At 33.7% G+C, this 26,332-nt stretch overlaps 1 protein-coding gene across 5 annotated transcripts in view; it reads right to left on the reverse strand.

Annotated features, from left to right (window-relative positions):
* NRXN3 (neurexin 3) overlaps positions 1 to 26,332 on the reverse strand; it is a 2,051,432-nt gene that overhangs the window by 294,435 nt on the left and 1,730,665 nt on the right. The gene's annotated exons all lie outside the window — the stretch shown is intronic.

Raw genomic sequence — 26,332 nt, forward strand, 5'->3', positions numbered from 1 at the left:
CCTCATTCCCATACCCAGTTCCCAATTTGGATTCCCTTCAATCTCCTTGCTAATTTGAATTACATATTATAATTATATATATACAATTGAACATAATATATATATATAATATACACAATTATAAGAAGCAGCTTGGCATCTTGAATTATATAGAGTTCCCTAAGATCCACCCATTGTAAGCTGCCCCTGGAATATTTCCATATGGATGTAAATGATAGGTGTCAGTCATCTCTCTCTGACAACTGATGACCACCTGGAGCCCTCAAAATCACAAAGAATCTTATGGAGGCAAAGCTCTGCTGGGAAAAAAAGAAGTATTTTTTATATCAACCCACTTAATCTCCTCAAATCTTACCACAGATTACAAAAATCTAATGTTAAAGAAAAAAATAAGAGTACAGTAGAAAGAGCAAACTGAGCAAGGAAATGAACAATAAGAATCTCTTTTCTCTTTCTTGAAACCAAGAAAATGCAATTTCACTAGAAGATTTTTTTTATAATCTCCTTTTTTGTTGATATTCTGTCACTTTCATTAATGTGAAATTTAAAATGATAATAAGAATTCAATCTTACATTCTTCTATCACTCTTTGCTATGAGGTTACAAAATAAGCACTTTGTGGCTCATTTCTCAATCTGTCCTGGGTAAAGCACAGCTAAGATAGTTATAAACTATTTTGACATGGAGAAAAACAGTAACACAACAGAAAATACAGTGAATTTGCAATCAGAGGAACTGTATTGAAATATTGGCTCTGCCACTTAATCAATGTGCAGCCATGGATAATATCATTTAATGCCTCTGGGGGAAGTTTCCTTCCTCATTTTTGAATTAAGAGCATTGGATCATATAATCCTTAAACTCTCTTCTTGTAAATTATGATTCTAGGAATACTATTTTGTCATTTTACTCTTCTAATATTCCTTATCCCAGATTCTTTTTCTCACCAGCTTTTCTTTGCTATTTTTCAAAATTGTCAGTTATTAAAAAGAATATAAGTATACCAGAAATTTTCTTTAGTCCAAGAAGGCTTTTACTATTGGTGAAATATAAATCTCTTGGGAGCAGGCAGGGACTGTCTCCTTTTTTTACTAGTGTCACCAGAATCTAGCATATGCCTAATACAAAGTAGACACAATAAATTATACTGTGTTGGTTGATTAACTAATTGAATAAATTTGTAAATGCTTCCTTTCCAATAGTCACTGGAGTAGCTTCTCTACTGAACTACATTCTTCTATCTGTAGAAAACTGTGCCTATTGTATTTTTATGTCATATATTTCCAGCTTAAGTATAGTTCTTTAATTGTTCTTAAAGTATTTGCAGATATGCCAAATGAGTTTCTTTATAGAAATGTGAGTATTTTTTTGGATTGTGTTTTGGTTGTAGCATTTTATCAATTGACTGATTAATAATGAATTAGCATTTATTACTATGTACCAAGAACTGTATTAATCACTGGGGTTGTTACAAAAAAAAAAAAAAAAAGTAGTTAAAACAAGTCTCTGCCCTCAAGGAGATCACATTCTAAAAGGAAAAGACAATTTGCAAATACACAGACACACTCTATGAACGCACATTTCTATTTATCTATAATGTATATATATACATATGTATGTGTGCATATACATATATACACATAAACATACATTATAGGATATATATAGTTTAAAAATGAGAAATATTTTGAGAGGGAAGGGACTAGAATTATTTTTATTTTGTTTTGTTTTGTTTTTGGTAGAAGAGCAGCTATTAAGTACCTACCAAATATAAGTCAGTATCCTAGGTTCTGGGAATACAAAGACAAAATTGATATGGTCCTTGTCCTCAAGAAATTTCTATTATATTGGAGGATACTACAGTTTATAATTGTAAGAGATTAAAAGGAGAAAAAAGAGTTTATCTTAGGGGTATAAAAATGTTGTTTATGTCTTATTCAGAAACCCAGATGAGGATTGACTTCTCCTTCCTTTCCATTCATATATTCACAGAGTATTTTGAGAAGATAAAATAAGTCTAGAAGAGGACAAAGAAAACCAGACTGTGAAGTTGGAAAAAAACACTCACTGTGAGACTTCAGAGCTCATCAAATGAAGAAGCTCATCAAACTACTAGTATTTCTCAGTCACTATATTTTGAAAGGAATGGATATTGGGTTTGTCTTGGATGTATGTAGGCCTTGAGGGGGAAAAAGGCAGAAAATACAATAATAAAATACCACCTCCCTGCAAACAAACTTTACGGACTTCTTGGATGTCTCATATAGTAGATTGAAAAAAAAATAAAAGCTTTTCAAATTTAGATCAGAGTCTCTGGTTCTTTCCCAGATATAAATGATCAGAAGAATTCTGTGGAGGACATCACAGTCAAAGAATAGGCACTTCTTTTGATATATCAACTTACAGGAATGACAGTAGAAAAGAAGAGATTCATATCTGTGCCTTCCTTAATGACCCAGCAAAGATTGGCAGTCTATGGTGAAGATGGCATATAATGTCTCTAAACACCTGGATAGATGGCTCCCTACTATTGTTCATCTTAATCTTTTTTTAGCCCCTTGTATTTTTCTTCAGATACATTCTTCCTCCATTTTTTTTCCTTTTCTTAATGTTTTCTGCTTTTGGTGACATCCAGTGACAGCTAAGGCCATTCCTTAACCTGTCTGATGACGCTTGCTAGGAAGGACAAACTTGAAGACAAGAAGTTTGAGTGTTATATAAAACTCCACGTTCAATTTTCTCTCTATCCTGTATAAAATTTGTTTCTATGGAAAAAAAAAAACCAAACATCAAATAAATGGGGATACGTGCCAATAGTCTCCATGTCAATGTTCCTTTCAAAGTAAAATTACATTTAAAAAATCATTAAATCAATTTGGAAAAATACATGCACTAAAAATAATTATGAATCCCTAATAAGTCACTGTGTCTCATTCTGATTCTTATCAGAAGTTGAATCATAAAAGATTTTGTAGTATCTCTGAATGGCCTCATTCCAAATAAAAGGTTTAGAAGTATTTTTAAAAATTTTAAAAAGTATTTAGCTTAAAATAACTACCTCCCAAGTTAGTTAAGAGGATCAAATATGATATCATGTGTAAAACATTTTCAAACCTGAAAGTGCCACGTAGTTAGCTTTTGTAATTAGCCCCTTTTACAGAGGAGGAAACTTAAAAAAAAAAAAAAAAGTGGGGGAGAGAGATTAAATGACTTGGCCAAAGTCAATAGGATTGAAACTGAGCCTATCTAACTTCCTTTTCAATACTTAAAGTTGTGTCCCACCAAAACAGAACTGTATATATTTCTAGGCATTCACTTGCATCTGAGCTAGAGAGATAGATCAGTTAAGAAATAGCCATGTGCCTTGGTACTGGAGATCCTAATAATGAAATACCACCAGTTATGGAAATCGAATACAATCTGCTCAACGTAGATATTTAATGTAACGTTTTGCTGGATACAGGAGAAGCAATTAAGCTGCTGAAAATTGTGTTTGCATCTCCCATAATTCAGTACTGACCACTGTTAGCTGTGCAATATGTGACAGGATTGATAATTAATTTTGCATGCAATCAGTGTAATGATGGGGGAGGGAATAGCAAGGAGGCCTTGAGAGAGGGAAATGTAGCAAGAACTCAGAAATTTTGTAGGAAGAAAGAATATATATTCAGAGGAAGATTAAAAATTATTAAATGCCACTTCCCAAACTATAAAAATGACATCTGCAGAATCAGTCTCCAATAGGACACCTATTCCAGCAGAATTCAGCTCACAAGGCTCCTCGCAAAAGGCCATCCGTGACCATGTTTTCCTCCTCCTCCTCCTTCCTTGAGCTCAAACTAATTGGACTTTGTTTACATTCATAAATAAATGAACAGATCTACCATGCAAAGTAACAAACCTTGGACATACTTGTTCCATGAACACTTATCTTTAGAGGAAAAAATGTTTTAAATAGATTTTGCCTATCCCTTCTGCCCCCCACTGCAACTTAAATAGAAAAGAGAATATGAGAGGTAAGAATTTAGTTGCTTTAAGTAGATTAAAAACTGTATGGAGAATAGGTGGTTCAAATGGATTTCAAATACTATTATGTCTGGAGAACTTGTGACTTTTCCATCATATACAATAGCTAGGTGGCTCAGGAGATAGAGGGCAGGGCCTGAAATCAGGAAGACCTGAATTCAGGTACAGTCTTGGACACTTACACTTATCTTATTCCATTGGAGAATCATTTCAGTTTCTTTGCCAAGAAAACCAATGGACAAGTTGATCCATGGAGTCAGGAAGAGGCAGAGAAAATTGAACTACTGACTCACAATAACAAAGGAAAATAGAGGTAGTACCTAGCAGATAAGCTACTAGAGGGACAGACAAAAAGTAAAATCAAAATTAGTCAGATTCACATACATGCTTGCATTCGAGACTTTTCTTTAATGACAGAGATTATGACTCCTCTAGACTTAATAGATGGTTTTTGACAATGTAGTAAAACAGTAACAACAGCAACAAATCATGATCCACAGGTCAACGAAGTGATGAGGAGCTCTGAAAAGAGTTAGGACTAAATATCTAACAACAGATTTATTGTTTGTGTTCTGTGCTCAAAGCCTTTCCAACTTGATTGGGTCTCATAAAGATTGTTTTTTGTTGATACAGCTTTGAAACATCAAGGTCACTTCTACCCTATGGCATTGGGGAGGACTACATATATATATATATATATATATATATATATATATATATATAAAACTGAAACTTTTCTTTTCATTTATACATCCTGGTCTCTTCAGTTCTTCTTCAGAATCTTCTAGAGACTTTTGGTAGAGAAGTCACCAGGCTAATACAAAGAAATATGTCATTGTCCTCTGAGAATGTTTCAGTTTTTGTCTAGACAGGAATCCTTTTTTGTGGTTGTTGTTGTTTGTTTGTTTCATGGATGATTTTGGAAATCTGGTGAAGTCCTTGGAAGTCTTCTTATAATAATATTTTAAAATGTATAAAATAGGATTGCAAAGGAAATCAATTATATTGAAATACATTATCAATGAAAAAAAAAGTTCACAGATATGAGATTTGAGAAACCCTGATCTAGAAAGTTCTTTATTAAAATAAATGGAGACTCTGGCATACAATGCTTTCCACAAAACTTCAGCAATTTTATATAACACCAGTCCCTTCCCCTTCTTGCATTCTGCCTTTTCATCAATAGACTATACACTAGTAATAGACTATTAGTTATTCTTCAGCTCTTCCTACTCTCTCGTGCCTCAGTGAATTCATGCACCTGTGACTACATGTAGAATGTCTTCCTCCAAATCTTCCTTTTGAAGTCTTTTCCTTCCTTCTCTTCAAGGATGCCATGATTTCTATGAAAATGTCTTATTCTGTGTCTCTGCCTCTCTGCCTTTCTCTCTCTCTCTCTCTCTCTCTGTCTCTGTCTCTGTCTCTCTCTCCCCTCCCCCCTCAGAACTTAATCTGGAATGAGGAAAATCTAAGTTCAAATTCAACCTCAAACACTTACTAGCTGTGTGACTCCAGGCAAATCACTTAATCTCTCTCACCTCAGATTCCTCCCTCAACTGTAAAATGGTGATTATAATATGCATCTCACAAAGTTGTAATCAATTTCCAGATATCTCCAATACTGATGAAATTCTGATAATGAAAACTGAAAGGAGAAAACCTTTAATTCTCCTCACCAAATCAATGTAGTTTTAGCCTTTTAGAACTGAAAGTTATCTGATGACATATAGTGCTAACCAGTGAAACCAAGGAATCAAGGAACAGGGTTTGTTATTAATATAAATTCATTACTATGAATTTCCTCCACACAAGTCAAATTAAGCCTTCATAATAAAGAATAAATGTGAGATGTGAGATGTGAGAAATATCCTAAACAGTATGTTTAGATACATGGTTCTGATCTTAGGCTGGCTATTAACAATATACATGACCTTAGACAAATCATCTCACTGAGCCTTAATAAAATTGCTTTACTTTTTTTTTTCCTAGTCAAAGGGCAAAGTTTTATTGCAATAGGAATTATAATGCCATTACAAAAAGTGCTGGAATTCTAAGGAAATTTAGACTAAATTTAATTTGAAATAATTGGAATTTAAGGGCCAACAATGGATGAACAAACTATGTATATGATCAGGTTGAAACATTACTTGTTATAAAAAATGAGGAACAGGATGTTTTCAGAAAAATCTGGAAGACTTACATGAACTAATGCAAAGTGAAGTGAGCAGAATCAGGAGAATATTAGACACAGTAATAGCAATATTGTAAAGATGACCAACTATAAAATACTTAACTATTCTAATCAAAACAATGACCCAAGACAATTCTAAAGGTCCCGTGATAAAAATGTTATTTACCTTCAGAGGGAGAATTGATCAACTCTGAATAGAGAATGATACTTTTAAATTTTTTTCTTTATTTTTTTGGGGCTTTTTGCCTGTTTTCTTTTGTAAATGGTCAATATGGAAATATGTTTTACATGACTTCACATGTATTATCAATATCAAACTGCTTATCTTCTTAAGGAGGGAGGAGATCAAAAAAGAGAGAATTTGAAAATCAAACTTTTTAAATGACAAAACATTTACATGCAATTAGTAAATATTTAATAAAATATATTAAAATATTTTAAAAAGAGTCTGAAGTTGAATTTGAACTAGCATCTTCCTGACTCTACATATAGCACTTTATCTAATGCTGTAGCATATCTACATTGTTTCTTAGTGCTAACAAAGATTTATAACCTTATTTTTGGTTGCTTGCTTCTCTCCTAATCTCTCCACTTAAGGAAATTAATTACTTGAACTTTTCTTGACTACTCACTTGACTTCTATCTACCTCAAATTTTGACTTTGAGGATTGTTCCATCTAATCTGTTCAGTGTCCATTGGTCTTTTTCTTTTGTGATTTCTCTGTAGCATGTCATCCTTGCTGTCTCCTGAATTTTTTCTCTTTCTTAGGTTCTATGAGATGCCACTCTCATGTTATATATTATAACTATCTGATTCATTTCTCATTCATTCTTTCTCCTCACACTCTTTAAAGATGGGATTCATCAGAAGTCATGAAAGCCTAAAATATCCACTTAAATATCTTCAAAGAGTTCCAGTACCCATTTTCAGTTATCTGCCTGCACATTTCCAGTTGGCTGATACTTAACATATCATATTAAAAAAACAATTAACAAAATAGTTACCAAAATAGTAATTGCTATAACCTAAGACTTCATTTGCCAAGAATATATTAATTTACCAAGAATATATTAAATATTTACTATTTTGTTATTATTCATTCACTTAGTCATGTCTGACTCTTTGTGACCCCAAGGACCATAGCACCCCAAGCCCTTCTATCTTCCATTATTTCCTAAAGTGTGGCCAAGCTCTTGGTTGTTGTTTTCATAACACTATCTATTGCAGCCCTTGTTATCCCCTTTGCTTTTTGCCTTTGGTCTTTTCCAACTTGAGGTTTTTCCAATGAGTCCTATCTTCTCACTATGAGGGCATAATTCTTAAGCTTAAACTTCAGTATTTTTCCTTCCGATGAGTAATCTGAATTAATTTTTCAGTATTGTTTGCTTTGATCTTCTTGCTATACAAAGACTCTCAAAGAGTTTTCTAACACCATAATTTGAAAATGTTGATTCTTCAGAGCTCAGATTTACTTATATTCCAACTCTCACAACTGTTCATTATTATTGGAAAAAATCTTAGATTTGACAAAACAGAACTTTGTTGGCAAGGTAATGCCTCTGCTTTTTTGTATGTTTTACAGATTTAATCTAGTTTTTCTTCTAAGTGGCAAATGTCTAAATTTCACAATTACAGTTAGCATCTGAAGTGATCTTTAAGTCCTAAAACATAAAATCTGATATAACTTCCATTTCTTTTCCTTCTGTTTGCTAGGAAGTGATAGGACTAGTTGCCAGAATCTTTATTTTTTTTCCTATGTTAAACTTCAAGCCAGCTTTTTACCTTTATCTTGGTAAGGCTTCTTTTGATTAAGTCTTCTTAATTCTTTATTCTAGGTCATCAGAATAGTATCAGCTGTATTCTGAAATTACAGCAACCTTTCTTCCAGTTTTTGATTCATTTAGCCTGGCTTTTCACATGATGTCCTTTGAATATAAGTTAAATAAATAAGATCACAACATATAGCCTTTCCCAGTCTTAAACCAATCAGTTGTTCCATGTTTACTTTTAACTCCTACTTTTTGGTCAGAGTATATCCAAGTCCTTCAGGAGGCAACTTAGATGATCTAGAACTCCCATCTTTTTAAGGATTTTGTTAGGATCCACAGTCAACATCTTTAGTGGAACAACACCCTTGGTAGCTCCAGCAAGAATAAAGAAACTGGGTCAAAACCATAAAGAAGTTCAACTGTGGATGCATCTGGTGATGAAAGTAAGCTTTAAAGATCAATCTCACAAAGAAATATGGAATGTAAGATCTGCAAAGCAAAGTAAGCTTGGTGTGGTCAAGCAGGAGATGGAAAGTTTAAACATTCACATCATGGTCATCCATGAATTTAAATGAATAGGAATGAGTGAGTTTAATTTAGGTAATCTACTACTGTAGGCAAGAATCACTTCAAAGAAACAGAGTAGCCTCATGGTCAATAAAAAGGTAAGGAAATCAATATTGGTATATAATCTCAAAAGTAATAGAATAATATCTGTTCAAATTCCAGGCACATCATTCAATGGTCACAATAATACAAGTCTACATTCCAACAGTGAAGAGGATACAGTTGCTTAGTTTTATGAAGACTTACAAACATCTTCTAAAATATCATTTAAAAAAGATGTCATATTTATCATGGGAGACTGGAATACAAAAGCAGAAAATCTAAAGATAATCGGAATAAAAGGCGTTTGGCCTTGGAGTCCAAATTCTATTATATTTTATTATTATACTATCTGATAAATACAAAGATAACAATGAGCACAGTCCTTGCCCTTAAGAATCTTACATTCTGCAAGAGTGGAACTGTCTAGTAATTTGAAGGAAAATTTAATTCTAAAAAAGGGACAGAAACAATACTCCTGATAGACACATCATTCATTGGAGAGTGCATTGGATTTAGAGATCAGAAAACCTGTATTCAAACTCACACTCTCTTATGTACTAACTGTGATTCTGAACAAATAAATCCTCCTCTATGGCCTCAATTTTCTTCTCTATAATGCAGTAGAGTTGCAATAGATGATCTCTAAAATTCCTATTAGGTCTGAATTCTATACAAAGGTCCCTCTTCCTCCCACCCCAGTCCCTCCCACACCAATTCTCCATCCCAGGCACACACCCCAGTAGCCAATTCTTGTCTTCTGGACATTGCTATATTCTTGAAATTGGATTTTCTACAACCAAGGATTGTCAAACCTATGGCTATTCTGTTTTCCTTTGTTGTAAGATTAGATGGCTAGAATAAGAGATTTAATGTGCCATGTACTTACTACACACATACACACATACACGCACACACACACACACTTTCCCCCCCCCCCAACACATAAACACACATTTAATCTATCTTAAGAGGCACAAAGTCTCTAAAAATTAATGGGGAAATTTTACAAATTATTTTTAGAAATAATAGCCTTTTAACTCCTTTGAAATGCAAGCTACTGCTATTGATCCTGAAAGGTGACCTACCAAGTTGATTTGAGATTTAAAAAAAGGCACGAGTCTCTTGGAAAGAAATCTGAGTAATCTAGTTAAGAGAAAATTTTAAATCAATCAATAAATTCAATTCGAATAACTTGGTACTTGCTTTGTAGAAGGCATTATAATAAGCTCTAAGGATGTATATGTGTGTATCACTTAATCTATATTTTCCTCAGTTTCCTCATGTATAAAATAAAGGGCTTAGAGAAAATGACCTCTAAGATTCATTTCAACTCTAATAATCTGTTGAAACAAAGACAGGAAATACTGTAGAGTTGGGACACATAATCCTATAATAAAATCCTAAATCTCCAGAAGAATGTAGATTGCATAGATTAATGGAAAAGAAAAGAAGGTGTGTATAAATAACTAGCAAATAAGCTAATCAATTATTAAATGCATAGTAAAGGACAGAGTGGCCTGTGAAATACTAAGAGGGAGGAATTAAAGCAGATTTAATGAAGGAAGGTGAACCATATTTGAATCTTGAAAAAGGAGAAGGTTGTTGATAGATTCAGAGTGTAAGTGATCATTTTCAGCATCAGCAATGGTGTAACCAAAAACTTGGAGGTGAAAGAGGGAAGAACAAGATTAAATAACTGTGAGTAAACCCAATGTAAATAAAGTTTAGGGTTTAAGAGGGGAAATAGTATGAAGTAAGGATAGGAAGAATTGTTGGACCTAAATTATGAAGGAGACTGCATATCATGTTAAGGAACATTTTATTTGTAGACAGTGAAAATCACTGATATTTTTTGAATGGGTTGAGAACATGATCATATTTATACATTTTAAGAAACTTACTTTTGCAGTGATATGGGGAATGAATTGAAAAAAAAAAAACACTAGAAGAAGTGTTATGAGGCTTATAAGAATGACTAAGATGCTGAATGAGGATAGTGTCAGTGTGAAGGAGGAATGGCTGGAAGGAACAAAAAATCAAAATTACCAAGTACTGTAGTTCTTAGGACCTGTAGTAAATCAGATGAAAAGACCTAGGAGTTCACAGTTACAAGGCTGGAGAGCCTTCCTTAGATCATGGGGGTGAAAGGGTTAGCTATCTGGGGACAAGAAAGTTTATGAGAGACATATTAGAGTACTTCCTGTAGCTTTTGTGTCTTTATGCCCTCCCATTTTCATTTCTATAGAGTCCACTCCCTGCACTCCTTATGGGACTTTCCACTTTTGTCCTAAAACAGTCAAAGAAAGCCCAAGCTGCCCTGGGTTTGGTGGGCCTGGATTCCAGGCTTTTCTTAAAACACTAACTGGAACTTGGAAATTCTGAGAAACAAAGCCATCTGTTCAGGCCCCCTCAACACATCATTCTTTTCCCAAAGCTTTTCTTTCTCCACAACAACCTTCTTTATGTTTTATCCCTACCCTATTAAATAGCTCCAACATACTTCTCATACTCTATTCTTTTTTCTCCATGTTAGGGACTGAAATTTTCATCTTAAAAAGAAATGCCAGCCATACATACACTTGATTTTCTATCTATCTAATTTGTACGCTGCAATTCTCTTGATTTCAAAAGTTCACACATACATACACACGTCTGTGTGTGTTTATATAATTTTTTATATATGTAATTATATATACATGTATATGTATATTAACACAATACATATATAACAAATATATGTATATTTGATATATGTATATGGTTTTTATATGAAAAATTTGCATTCATATGCATCTATATGAATATATAATATATACACCTGTATTAGAAACAAGGTGTCATACACCAAGGTGATGACAAGGCCCAGAGAACTTTAGGAGAAATTTACAAGGTTGATGATGTGGGCTGATGGTCCTTACTCTCAATAAAAGGAATACTTGTGGTGACTTTTATTCTCTAAGCCATGAATAGTCAAATAGCCATGAAAGGTTCTGGAATATCTCACAACCAAAGGAAATGGGGAGGGGAGAAGTCAAATGGGGGAAGGAAATCCCTTGAAGTATCAGGAGGAACCAAATGTGAAACATATTTTGCATACATTTTCATATTATTCATAGTTTTGAAGAGAACAGTTCTAGTACAGTGGCCAGATTACAAGTTTAAGCAATATTATGAAAAAATGGAGAGAATGAGTATATGGAGAAACTCTTTTTTTGAACTCTAATAGTCAGAAGAAAGTTGGAAAAATAAATGGAGGAGGTAGCAGATCAAGAGAAAATTTTTTTGTTGTTTTATCTGCTTATTTTGATAGCAATAACCTGAACATGTCTGAAGAAAAAGAGAAAGAACTAATAGAAAAAAGAACAATTTACGTGGTTGGTAGAGAGGACACCAGAGAATCAAATGTAGAGATAAGCTTGAGCAGAAGTATTTGATTGCTTAGGTATACTTCAACATATTGTAATAACTTCCTGGAACCTACTACAATGGAGAGACAATTATATACCATGAAGCTCTAGTCAAAATAACATGTGAAAAAGAAGCAGTGATGGGACATTCAACTAAACAGAGTAGATAGCTATGCATTGCCAATAAAGCAGAGCCTTCTTAATCCAGAACAAGCCTGTCTTTATATGTTGCTTCCAAAAAAGATCATGAGGTATGGCATAGAAGTGGGAAGGAAAAAAAAAATTAATCTTTTATTTTTTTATCAACTGTCACCAAATTTATAGAGTAAGCTTTAAAGATGTTAGCTAGCAATGAAAAAGTAATTGTTGATAGGTTTTCAGATGTCTGCCCTTACTGGACCAGAAGTACAGAAAATGATAAAAGAAGACATGATCATCAATTTAAGGGCAAAAGGCACCCTATAAATCATCCAATCCAAACCTCTCAGTTTACCAATGAGGAAGCTGAAGAATTTAAAGTTAAAATGACTTATCCAAGATCATGCAAAATAGTAAGAAAAGTAGAAATTGAACTCAAATCTTTTAACTCTTTCTACCATGTACTTTGTCTTCCATATTTGGCTCATATTAGGGATATAGTCAGATCTTATTATCTCCTTTTTGATTTCTCACTTCTTCACCTTCTTGTTTGAGATTTGCAACTCATAGAGTAGATGATCTTCTGTCAGGTAAACCCAAAGAGATGTTAAGTTCTGTTTTGTAAACTATTGTTTTCTCTTCTAGAATGTGTGTATTTGTATTAGCTTGTTGCTAAAATAGTCTCAATTTGTATATGATATTTTTGATAAATAGTTTTCTATTGAGGTAGAAGTTTTGATTCCTGCATCTATGTACTTGTCAGTCACTGAATATAATTCTCTGCCCTTTCTTAGAGAGAGCTGTACCTATGTTATTGATCAAAATACAGTACAGTACAATGATCTCTTTGAGTCACATTTTCAATATCCAAAAACTTAGTGGGTGAGAAGGTTATACCCTAAACTCTTCCTTGAGCATGGTTTTTAATGCAACCTTATCCTCTCAGAATGAATGGAAAGATAAGAGGATGAATGAAGACACAGAGAGATTTTCAGGTATGGGAAAAGGAGATAAAGAATTCATATCTAATAGGATCAATCTTCTTATTGAAATCAGAGGTGAGGTCATCTATTGAAATAGAACAAGGTCTAAAGAGGAATTAGAAGCATCAAAAATATGAAAAAATTTTGAACAATTATATTGGAAATATGATAGTGAGTCAACCTCTTAATAAACATTTAGGATTCAATAGAAAACATTTTGTTTAATTCCATCATTTTATCGATGATGAATTTATTAAGTTCCTTTTATGGAAAGAATAGTATGCCAGATACTACAGGAGATAGAAAGATCCATAATTCATGTGTCTCTGTCTTTTCTCTGATAGAACCATATAATTTAGAGAGATAGGATATAAATTCCTTAAGTATTAAATAAAAATATAATGTTGTTATTGTGGATTATTACCTAATAAAATATTTCAGAGCATAATATGTGCCTGTCAACTAAGTTGTACAGATAATAACTACTGTGAATCAGAAGGGAAATAATGAGGTTTGCATTGAATTTGTCTTCCATGGCAGAGTTGTAACGAACTGAGTCTTGAAGGATGAGCAAGGACTAAATCAGCCAGGTGGTATTCAAACTTAATCTTTTGATGTTCCACATGCCATTCTACAACTGGTTTTAATTCTTAGGGGCAAACTTTTCATTGTTTTCCTTAACAAAATACAGTACTCTTTTCTTGAACTAAATGGCTCGATGAAACAATGAATAGAACAGAGGCTTGCAATCAGAAAGACCTCAATTCAAATGCAGCCTTAAACAAATTTACTGTGCTACTATGGACAAGTCATTTAACTTTTGTCTGCCATAATATTCTCATCTGTAGAATGCATACAATAATTGCATTTACCTCCCAAGGTGGTTGGAATGATAAAATGAGATTTTTTTAAAGCATTTTGCACATCTTACAATGCTATACAAATGTTAGCTATTATTAAACATCCTAAAGTCTTCCCTCCTCCCCTATTTGAGAAGTAATGACCCTAGAGAAGAATACTGTCTTATAAACAAGTTTTAAAGTTTTCTCCCTCCAGTTATACACTACTATATTTAGAGATGCCTAAGCAATATACATAGGTAAGATACTTTCTCCATGATAAACCAAACAATTTTCCTTCTTCTTCTTCACCATTTAAAAAAAAATTTGAGACTCATAGAGAGAGAATGAAAAAAGAAAGTTTTGATACAAAAGGGCCAAACTTTATAGTCAGAATTAAAATTTCACTAAAAAGTGTGAATATTACATGTTCTGGTTAAAATGACTGAGGAAACTTTCTTTTTTTATAGCTTTTTATTTTCATGATATATGCATGGGTAATTTTTCAGCATTGACTGTTGCAAAATCTTCAGTTCCAACTTTTCCCCTCCTGTCCCCCACCTCCTCCCCCAGATGGCAAGTAGACTAATACATGTTATATTAAAGTATATGTTAAATACAGTGTTTGTATACATATCCATACAGTTATTTTACTGCACAAGAAGAATTGGACTTTGAAATAAGATAAAATTAACCTGAGAAGAAAATCAAAAGGCAGGTGGATAAAAACAGAGGGATTGGAAATGCTATGTAGTGGTTCACACTCATTTCCCAGAGTTCTTTCGCTGGGTGTAGCTGGTTCTATTCATTATTGAATGAATGGAACTGATTTGGTTCATCTCATTGATGAAGAGACCCATGTTCATTAGAATTGATCATCATATAGTATTGTTGTTGAAGTATATAATGATCTCCTGGTCCTCCTCATTTCACTCAGGATCAGTTCATGTAAGTCTTTCCAGGACTTTCTGAAATCTTCCTGTTGATCATTTCTTACAGAACTATAATATTCCATAACATTCATATATCACAATTTATTCAGCCATTCTCCAATTGATGGGCATCCATTTAATTTCAGGAAAACTTTCATTCCTAAATAACTCTTTGCTCCTAAATAATTTTATTGCGAAGAACATTATGCCCATAAACAGGACAGTAACTTCTATCTAATTATAAATTTTCTTTTTTTTTTTATCATAGTAACTTTTTATTGACAGAATCCATGCCAGGGTAATTTTTTACAACATTATCCCTTGCACTCACTTCTGTTCCAATTTTTCCCTCCCACCCTCCATCCCCTCCCCTAAATGGCAAGCATAATTATAAATTTTCAAAAAAGAAAGGACACTATGTCATTTAGATTTTCTATGGTTATTTTTCTAGATGAAATGGAAAAATAAAGTCCCATCAAAATATAAATTGATTTTTTTCTGAATATTCTACTCATTCAAACAAAAACCATAATACAAAACCAATATATTCCAAACTAACAAAACCAAAGAAAAGAGTTCAAATTCGGTAACATGCCAAAATTCTGCTACTTTAAGATACGTTATTTTGACATATTGGAGAATCAAAATAGGAAATGTAACCGCAAGGCTTTGATAGATGATACCTTCTTATTTAAATTAATGTAGTCAAGCAAACAAAAAACAAATATACCACCACAAGAAAAAGTAAGGACAGTAAAAGAAGAATGAGGGCCTTCTTTTATTTTCTCCCTGGGCCTCTTTGGTAATTGAGTGTCCACTGAGGAGGAAGAAGGGAGAAGACTGATCAGGCAGAGCAGCCCTGCATTTCATCATGAAGATTTATCTGGAGGTAACAAAAAGACATTTGTTCATTTCCCTCCTGAGTGGCTTTTGGAGGCATTCCAAAACTCAAATAAAGAAAGCCTCATTAACTAATTCCATAGAACACAACTGCTCCACAGCCTCAGAATCAAGTTCAGGGTACTTCTATTATCAAAATCATGGAATTCCTCCATCAGCCTGGCAGTTTTAGCTAAGAAGAATCTGCCAATGTGTTCATTTTCAAACAATCCAGCAGTCTATCACCTTTACTAACAAATGGCTCCCCCTCCTCACCACTTAGTCCTTGGCAACAAGGGGAAAACACCAAACACACTCTAGGAGGGGTCTCTTATTGTCACATTCTACCAATTAATGATCAAAAAGCCACCAGAAGTCTTGATAAGCATGTGTAAGCACCACAGGACCAAGCAGAGTCGAATGAGCCTGGGGGATACACTTTTCTCAAAATTAAGATTCCACCATCTAGACTCCTGAGTTGGTAATTCAATAGGAGGTGGCTGAGGACAATATACTCTCATGATGTTTTTAATTTAAAAAGCTAAGTGAAGTATTATAGCGACAGTTTTCTTACTTTGGGCTAGCCAGCACTGTGAAGACAGAATCATAGAGTGATATGGGCATGGTACAAGCCTGTCACATTGTCCAATTTGTTTTTCACATATCATGTTCCTATTGAAAAGAGTAACAGAGAGACAACATGACAAAGAGGGAAGAATACGTCTCTCTGATTTTAAATCAACAATGAGTATTCATAAACAGTGACACATTGCCTTCTCCCTTATAGCTTTAGAATGGCTTGTGAGATACAGCATCAGCACCATCAGCAAATATCTATTGAGCATTTTCCATTGATGGAAGAAGGAACCTTTCCACTTTTCTATTCTTGCTGTAGATATTTAAAAAATATAAAATGCCGATGCGAATTTCTCTTTCTTAAAATATGAAATTCTCTAATTTCCTCTTGAATAGAAGATTTTGGCATATTTCCTATATTAAGCACCTTTGCCTTCCCATTTTTTTTCTTATTTTTAATGAATAAATTGTTATTCTGACTTTAAAAGCAACAAAACAAATTACACTTAACAATTATTTTAACTTCTTAAAATGAACTTTAGCTATTAAAAATGTTTAAATTCATCCCCTTTTATTTTTCTTTGTTCCTTGATCCCCTTCATTTGCATATGTATACATAGGCATATTCATATATGTTTTTGAGAACAAAGAGAAAAAAAAAATAAAGACATAGGGAGAATTCTCAAAGTAAAGGTGTAAATGTTTTTTTACCTTCTGGTTCTCTTTCCTGTTTTCCATATTATGTCAAATGACTTTATATATCTTTATCTATTTATATCTATTGCTATATCTTTATCTCTATATACATGTTATTTTATTGAAATATTTTTATCTTTAATAATAATATTTAAATTTCTATTCTTAAGGACTTTCCCATTCCCATCTCTACAAAGGAATGAAGTGAAGTAGGGTGGAAGTGGGAGGATGGGGGATGGGGGATGATAAAGGAGTATGGGAGGAAGTTAAACCATTTTAAAGATGATGTGAAGAAGTAATTTGTCCATCCTAGAGATGCGAATCCATCCTGCTTCTTTGTCAACTATGATGAAGTCAGTTTCCCAGACTATCCTGTTTGCATAGAATGCTAAGAAGCTGAAACTCTTAATCAAGCTCTCATTCAGCCTCCATTGTCTCAATGGTGTGAGGCTGAAACTCTTAATCAGATCATCCTTCCTGAGATTGTTTAGTCAGCATCTTTAAAGACAGTCAGAACAACCTTTGAGACAGGTTTCCAGACAGTCTTTAAGACAATCTCAACATTACAATTCTCATCCTTGTTGTTCCTTAAATCCTTAGATCCTTAGACTCCTACTCTGTGTGCCCTGAAGTATAAAAAGGTTGTGTCTCTCAAAAGCAAATTGCTCATTCATTTATGATTCTGTGTTGTATATACTTGAGTCCATGAAGCTGTCTATGTTAAATAAAATAGTAAAATCTCTGTTACCTGTGATGGGTGTCTTGTCATGGTTGCTCCATGTCATGAACCAAATCTCTATTGTATATTTATAATATTCTTTCACAGTTATGCTCTCCCAAATCTAATTTCATATTGGTAGAATATAGCTTCTAGGAGAGGCAGTAGTCAGGAGATCCCCCTGACCTTGGGGTGCTTCTGTTCTAACAATCTGTCAGTGATGCTAAAGTCTACTGGCTTTGGAATCTGTGATCCTGAGATCATTCCCCCTCCACCCCAACCTTGGAGTGCTATTGTTCTGGCAATCTGTCTGTCAATGATTGTAAAAGTCCTCTGGCCTAGAATATAATATTTCTTTCCTTAGATTTTAAGGAAGATATATTAGTGATCCTGAGGCCCTCTGACCTAAGAGGGCTCTTGTTCTAACAATTTTTCTGTCAATGATTTCAAAGTCTTCTGGCCTTAGAATAGTCCTACAAACATTACTGACTGTCAGATAGTTAATCTGTTGGTTAGTGATAACCAAGTTCCTGAGATAATAGTGAATAGATGATCCCTCGAACCTACTTGTAAGCCAGATAATTAACAAATAAGTAACATGAAGCTCTGATCCACTTTGTCCTCTCTTCAATTGGGTCCTTTGCTAAATTCTTTTGAAACTTAGTCCGCTTCAGTTGGAGTTACAATTACAAGAAATTTGCCCCTTGACTTGGATATGGGTTCAAGAATGCAAATTCTTGAGATACCTCACAATACCAGTCTGCAAACCCAACCTTTTGGGGTGCCTTCCCAACCTCAACAATATTATCACTCTTTGTACCTTTTTTTATACTTTATCAATTTTGCATGTAAATAGTTATAGGCAATGAACTTTTATCTCCAAAACTTGAGATTTTATCCTCATTTTACAAACAAGGAAATTGAGGCTAAAGGCAGGTAAATGTGTGAAGCATGATCTTATTACTAATAAGTGAAGAGGTGGTATGAAAACCTATGTATCCTTACTCTAAATCTAGTACTCTTTCCTCTGCCATTTCAGGAAATATTTCAGGAAGCAAAGGTAATTTTTAGTCTAATTATTCACCAGTAACTTCAAGTAGTGTAAAGCACAACTCATCTATGCCTTATCCTGTGTTACTTATGCTCTTCCACAAATCCTCACTCCATATGAAATACTGTAGGCTTCCCTTTAGAAGTATCTTGCCGTTGCATGGACACCTGTGCATTCTGCAAACTTTTCATTAGTTATTTGTCTTTCTTTTAACATGACTAAAACAACATACTTTCCCACCATACACCTCTCTATAAACATGCTTTGTACCACTTGGTGCTATGTTATAATCTACACATGTACTTCTCCCTCTGCCAATTGCCAACTTTAATTTTTCAGAGGCCTTAGTTTTCTATAAGGTACAGTCATATAAAATGACCAACATACTGATGTTTTAAAAAAGTGAATTTCTATGTCTGGAAAATTCATTAAAATATCACACAATTTTTAGAAAGCAATCAAGTATATTCTCCTGTTCAATTTGGATTTCAATTCATTTTCCATCTAGTGTCTGTTCTAAAGATATTCTACTGATAGATCAATTATAGGTATTGTATGTTCAGCTGTATATCTTGTTTAATTAAATCAGTTAGTTAAAAAGCATTTTATTATTAAATATTTACTCTGTGCTAGCTATTGTGCTAAGGGGATGGGGATATTAAAAAAAAGCAAAAAGGTGTCCCTACTGTTATGCCACAGTTTCCTTAAATTGTCCTACCTCAGTTATTCTGCCCCAAACCCCAGGCTAACCCTTCCCTCTTAATCATCAGAATATTTGATAAGGATAAAAGATCTCATATTTTAGAATATCAGATGCCTCTCTCCATCCCAATCTATCAGAATATCAGATACTTTTCCCCATCAGAATATCAGATGCCTCTCCCCATCTCTGGTGCATCCCTCCATTATGTCATTGTCCTATAAAGAATCTCTGTACCCCACATTTGATACTGGATACTTAGGGGATGAGAGTCCAATCCAATCAATTGATTAACTCTTCAATAAATTAAATTAGTATAACCCTCTAACGTCTATCTTGCCTCAGCTTCTCTGGCATTATACTACTTTCAAGAAACTCACATTCTAATAAATGAAACAATTTGTAAATAAGTGGGCATATACAAAATATATACAGAGAAGATGGAGGCATCTCAGAGGGGAAAGCACTAGCAGCTGGTGGGATAGGGAAAGCTCTGTCTTTGTCTGTCTCTGTTTTTGTCTCCCTTCCTCCTCTCTTCCCCTCTCTAAGTGGATGTTTTATATACAAGAAAAATTCTCATTTACTATTCTATTGGACCAGTTTTTAACATAAAGAGTTGCAAGAAATGGATTTAACCATGGGTTAGTAGGATGGAAGGGAAGCAATGAGGCAGAAGAGAATAGTATTATGTTTATTTCATGTTGATCATAAGATATTCTCTGGAATGCCCTACACAAGCACAAGGTTGCCGGAAAATTAAAGGTAATGCTAATCAATAGTGCTGGTATTTCTACCAAGATATTTAATGAAGGCAGATAATGCAAAAGCTATTGCTGTGGACCTTGGATCAAACTTGTCTACAATCTGTGATAAGGAATAATACAGTGTTCCTAATACAATAATTGTTGTGGAGGGTCTAATTAAAAACTGAAAGTATAGCTGCCTGAGAGGATTGGTTCTTGGTATCCTCCTCTTGAATCTTCACTGTGGTACTTGGAAGTGTCATAGATATCTATGATGGTTTGAAATTATGATTTTCAATGTTTTCTCTGTGTAACTAATATATATGTAAAATAGTAAAAATTCATCTGGTTTAGCTTCAACACCTCAGATTATATGTAAGCTAAAGTGAATACAGATACCAGATATTATCTAACTCTAATCTCTCTTCCCATACCCCTAAACTTCTTGCTTCTGTAACACATTTAGTTAATTCCCAAGTTCCTGTCCCTTATTCCTCATAATTAAAAAAAAATAAACTCATATCATGGTCCTTATTATTCTAAAACTGTATGACAGGTCAGTCTCTTATTGGTGCCTCATGGGCTCTTTGCTTAAAATTTGAGCCCCGAGGGGCCATGGGACCTTTTACCTTTACAATGATAGAACATCTGAAGCTACCTCCCATTGTGTACTATCTATAGATCATGGAAATGGAAGCCACACATCATTAATGTTCTCTGTTGGTATCTGTTCCCTTTTTTCCTTTGTGAGTAGCAATTTTTGTTTACTGCTTTCCCTGTTTGTCCTTGGTACTCTTCATTTTAACAAGTTTTTCCCTCTTTTCAGTATAATACGCAAACTGGAAAATAAACAATAATCTGCATTTAGCAAACAGTACGGCCTACCTAAATTGCTTTTGATTTTACTTTTTAAGAAGAAATGATCTTTGGTGGGCTATGGGCATTTTAGACCTTTTAACTTCTTCTCTACCAGCCCCCCCAATGATGTAAATCACCAGTTGAATGAATTTTGGGAATAATATGCCTCTCCCATTGCATAAAAATAAACATAAGAATTGGATTGTTAACATCTCCAGACTTTCAGATTCCCATTCCCAAACATAGTGAGCAGGGCTATGTTTCTAATCAACTATTCAAGTCAGATCATAAAAGTAGGAATGTGAGTAGAAAATACCCTAGCAGGGACAGCTAAATGTTGCAGTGGTTAGAGCACCAGCCCTGAACTCAGAAGGATCTGAGTTCAAATCTGGTCTCAGACACTTAATACTTCCTGGTTGTGTGACCCTGGGCAAGTCATTTAACCCCAATTGTGAAGAAGAAGAAGAAGAAGAAGAAGAAGAAGAAGAAGAAGAAGAAGAAGAAGAAGAAGAAGAAGAAGAAGAAGAAGAAGAAGAAGAAGAAGAAGAAGAAGAAGAATCCTGTAATAATTGGATTTCAAATGACTATTCATAGTTCATAACTACAGAGATGAAGTATCTATGATTTCATTAGCTAGGGACCACCTTCTTCCCTCCCCACCTCCCCACATGCCAATTATAACCTACTTATGATAAAGTAGATAAACCCTAGGGAGTTGTCTGAGGCAGAAAAAAAAATTGTGACTTGCCCATGACAGATAATAATCAGCTTCACGGCAGAATTTGCATTGGAATTTATGATTGCAAGTTCAGTATCTCTTCTATGATTTGCTGCCTCTGTACATAGCTGTGACTCAACAAATAGTTCAGAAGAGAAATATGTATCTTAACTACTAATATGTCCTTCCTCCCGAACCACTTTCAAAAAAAAATCTAGTTTGACTGGGGAAAAAAAGTGTAGCAACAAGTTCTAGTAACATACTGTCGGATATAGAGAGAGGATATGATTTAGTCAAAAGAATATAGAACTAGGATTTAGAAGATCTGGACTCGAATACCAGGTTAAAAGTAACTTAGGAGAAAAGAATGATTAAATATGTATGTATGTATATGTCTATATATGCATATATAAAATAGATATGTACAATATATATAAAGCTGGAATAACTGGAAAGAATTTGGATACTTTTTAGCTTAAAAAGGCAGCACAGCAATGGAGAGAGCACTCAAAGAACTTTAGAAGTCCTGAGATCATATACAGCCTCAGATTATTACTAGCTGTGTAACACTGAGCAAAGCACTTCAATTCAGTTTCCTCATCTGTAAAATAAAGGTGATTGCCTCTAAGGTCTATTACGTGTGTGTGTATGTAGATGTAGATAGAGATACATGCATATATACATGTGTTACACACATACATGTATTCACATGTGTCTAACTGGACATACAAATATGTGTGCTGTGTGCATGCATGCACACACATGCACAAATCCAATCCTTCCACCCCATCCAGAGCATAATACAATTAAAATTAGAATTTAAGGATTTTCTATGAATTCTAAAAGACAGAGGGAGATTTGGACTCCCCTTTGCTTTACAGACAAAATCTTTGCCTTTGAAATGTACCTAATCATATCAGGTGAGAAAGATGGTTATCAGGCAGATTGCATAAGCAGTTTCTAAATTGAAAGAAAAATGCTCTCTTGTTAAATAAATATCCATTTTGTGACTAGGTGGATCAGCTAGAATAAGGGTAAATCTAACTGTATAGTCAACTAAAATTTTGATGTGCAGAATATTAATCAAAAAGTTTGTCAGAGAATGTATCACATGATAAGCAATAAGAAAGCAGATTCCATGGGGACCCTTGGCAGAATATATAAGGAACAGCAGCCAAAGGGAGTTTATGAATAAAAAGGAAGAGAGGTTCACAGCATGTTGCTCATATGGAAACAAAGACAGAAAGGGCAGAGGGAGTAGGGACCAGATGGTTCTAGATCAACCAAAAAAATTCTAAATATATAATAGAAATCCACTTTTCTTTAGTCAGTCCTTGATGGTTTCATAAGTATAGTTTGAATAATAGATTGAGAGTTGGAAAGAACCTTAAAGGACATCATCTTTATTTTACTGATGAGGAAATTAAAATGAAATAACTTGTCCAGGGTCATATAGCTAGTGAATTTCTGAGATTTGAACTCAGGATTTCCAGACTTCATACTGTTTTTTAAGTCAAAAAAGTATGCAAATTCTTTCTGGATAGTCAAGTTTTATTCCACATAGGATTACAGGGTATAAAAGACTACAAAGAATTTTTGAGATTATCTAGCAGACTATTATTATCTAGCAGACAAGTAGGAAAACTGAAGCTCAGAGAAATTAAGTGATTTTGCCCAAAGTTATGTAGGGAATGAAAGAGTCTGGATTTTAATTTAAAAACTGTATTACTTCAAACCCAATTCTCTTTCCATTTTTATATACTACTACTTCAGAATCATTGACTTCCTGGAATTCTTAATAAAAATTTTAAAGCTCTGGGGAATAACTTTTTGTATTAGAGGCTTTAATTTATAATATGTTTTGTACATCATTCAAATATTTTAAAAGCAAAAATAAAGTTATCCCCAAAGATTTGGAATTTTTAAGAAATGTGTTTTTCCCCAAGATTTTCCCTACCTCTCCCTAGCCCCAATACAGACATTCTTTGTAACAAATCAATAAATCTAACAAATTGACAAAGTGGCTGTTCTTCATTCCTCATTTCTGTTGAAATGTAGGAGATACCATAACACCAGTCTTCTGAAATCACAATTAGACCCTGCAGACAGTGGAGTTCTGAAGATTTTCAGTGTTGTTTTTCTTTATATGATTGTCTTTATATAATATTCTCCCAATTTCTTAATGAGTTATTTTCTTTTTCTATTTCACAAATTTTGTTTTTTAAGAAGTAATTTTATTTTTCTGTTTCACAAATTTTATTTTTCTGGAAGTTGATTTCTTTTTCCAGTTTATCAAATCTATCTTTTAATGAGTTATATACTTTTTCCATTTCACTATGTCTATTTTGTGTTGCCTTTTCCAAACTCTCTTGCAAGGCTTTCATTTCCTCTCCCCATTTTTTTCTAACTCTCTTTTAAGATACTTTCTAAGTTTTTCTAGGAGAGCCTTGTGTGATGGGGATCAGTTTATTTCACCTTTTGGAGCTTCATCTGGAGACAATCTGCCTTTATTCTCCTCAGGGTTTGAAATCTTTCTTTTCTTTCACCATAAAAGCTGTCAGTTATTAGAATCCTCTTTACTTTTTTACTCATTTTTTAAAGTTAAGTTAAGGTTTGCCTTTAGGGAGGGAGAGGCTGAATAAGTTATGGTATATAAATGTAATAGAATACTATTGTTCTATAAGAAATGATGAACAGGTGATTTCAGAAAAGCCTGGAAAAACTTATATGAACTGATACTGAATGAAGCAAGAGGGACAGGAAATAATTTACACAGCAGCAGTAAGACTATGTGATGATCAACTATGATAGACTTAGCTCTTCTCAGCAATTCTAGTAATCTAAGAAAATTCTAATAACCTTTTGCCATCCTTATTCCAGAGAAAGAACTGTAAAGACTGAATGTGGATTGAAAAATAATTTTTTCATCTTTTTTTCCTTTTTTGTGACATTTATTTTTATTCTGATCTTTCTTTCCCAACATGAATCATATGGAAATATGTTAAAAATGAATATATGCATATAATCTATATGAGAATCCTTGATAGTGTATATATGGGGGCTGGAGGTAAGAGAAGTAGGGAGGAAAGAAAATTGGAACTCAAAATCTTTCAAAAATGAAAGTTGATAACCATTTTTACATGTAATTGGAAAAATAATATACTATTAAAATAAGAAAAAATTAACATTCACCAATCACCTCCTGAAAGAGATCCCAAAATGAAAACTCCAAGGAATATTGTAGCCAAATTCCAGGATTATTAGGTCAAATTGAAAATACTGCAGATAGCTAGAAAAAATAATTCAAATATCAAGGATTCACAGTCAGCATAATAAAGGATTTAACAGCTTCTATATTAAAGAATCAGTGAACTTAGAAAGTCAAAAGAGCACAGATTACAACCAAGAATCAAGTACCCAGTAAAACTGAGCATAATCTTTCCAGAGAAAATGTGAGCATTAAATGAAATAGGGGACCTTCAAATATTCCTGATGAAAAGACAAGAGGTAAATGGAAAATTCAATCTTCAAATACAAAACTCAAAAGAACCATGAAAAAGTAAACAGGAAAGGAAAAAATATTCAGTAAGGTTAAACTATTTACATTCCTACACAGAAGGATGATATAATTCTTGAGAACTTTATCTCTATTAGGGCAATTAGAAGGAGAACACAAAATAGGATGTGGATATAAGCTGATTTGATGTGATGGTATGAAAAAATTTAAGGATTGAAAAAAATTGTACTGGGAGAAGGAAGAGTCAGAATGGGGTGAATTGTATCAAATGAAGAGGTACAAAAGACCTAAAATAGTAAATGGAAAGAAAGGAAGGTGTAAGCCTTGTTTGAACCTTACTCTTATTGGACTTGGCTCAAATGGGGAATTCAAAAATGCACTCAGTATAAAAATTTATCTTATCCTATAAGAAAGTAGGAGGAGAAAGGGGAAAGAAAAGGCTGGGTGGGAAGCTGATAGAAGGGAGGACAGATTGGGGGAGGCAAAGGTCAGAAGCAAAACATTGTTAAGGAGGAAAAGTATAAATGGAGGTGGGAAGATTGGATGGAGGGAAATACACAGTTAGCAATCGTAACCGAAAGTGAAAGGGATGAACTCTCCCATAGAATGGAAACATAGACAAAAACATTGAGAAAAACAGAATCTTACAATATATTGTTTATAAGATACATATTTAAAGTAGAGAAATGCATACAGAATAAAGGTAAAAGGCTAAAATAGAATATAATATGCTTCAGATGAAATTAAAAAAAATAGCAATAGCAATCCTGATCTCAGACTAAGTTAAAGCAAGAGATCTAATTAACAGAAGGAAACTATCTTGCTAAAAGGTAGCATAAAAAATGAAGTAATATCAATACCAAACATATAGTATAAGTGAGTTATGGAATGAAATAGACAGCAAAAGTATACTAGTGAGGAACCTCAACCTCTCCCTCTCAGAAGTAGATAATCTAACCACAAAATAAATAAGAAATAAAT

Source organism: Sarcophilus harrisii, chromosome 2 (genome assembly GCF_902635505.1).
Source record: "Sarcophilus harrisii chromosome 2, mSarHar1.11, whole genome shotgun sequence".
NCBI classification, from domain to species: domain Eukaryota; kingdom Metazoa; phylum Chordata; class Mammalia; order Dasyuromorphia; family Dasyuridae; genus Sarcophilus; species Sarcophilus harrisii.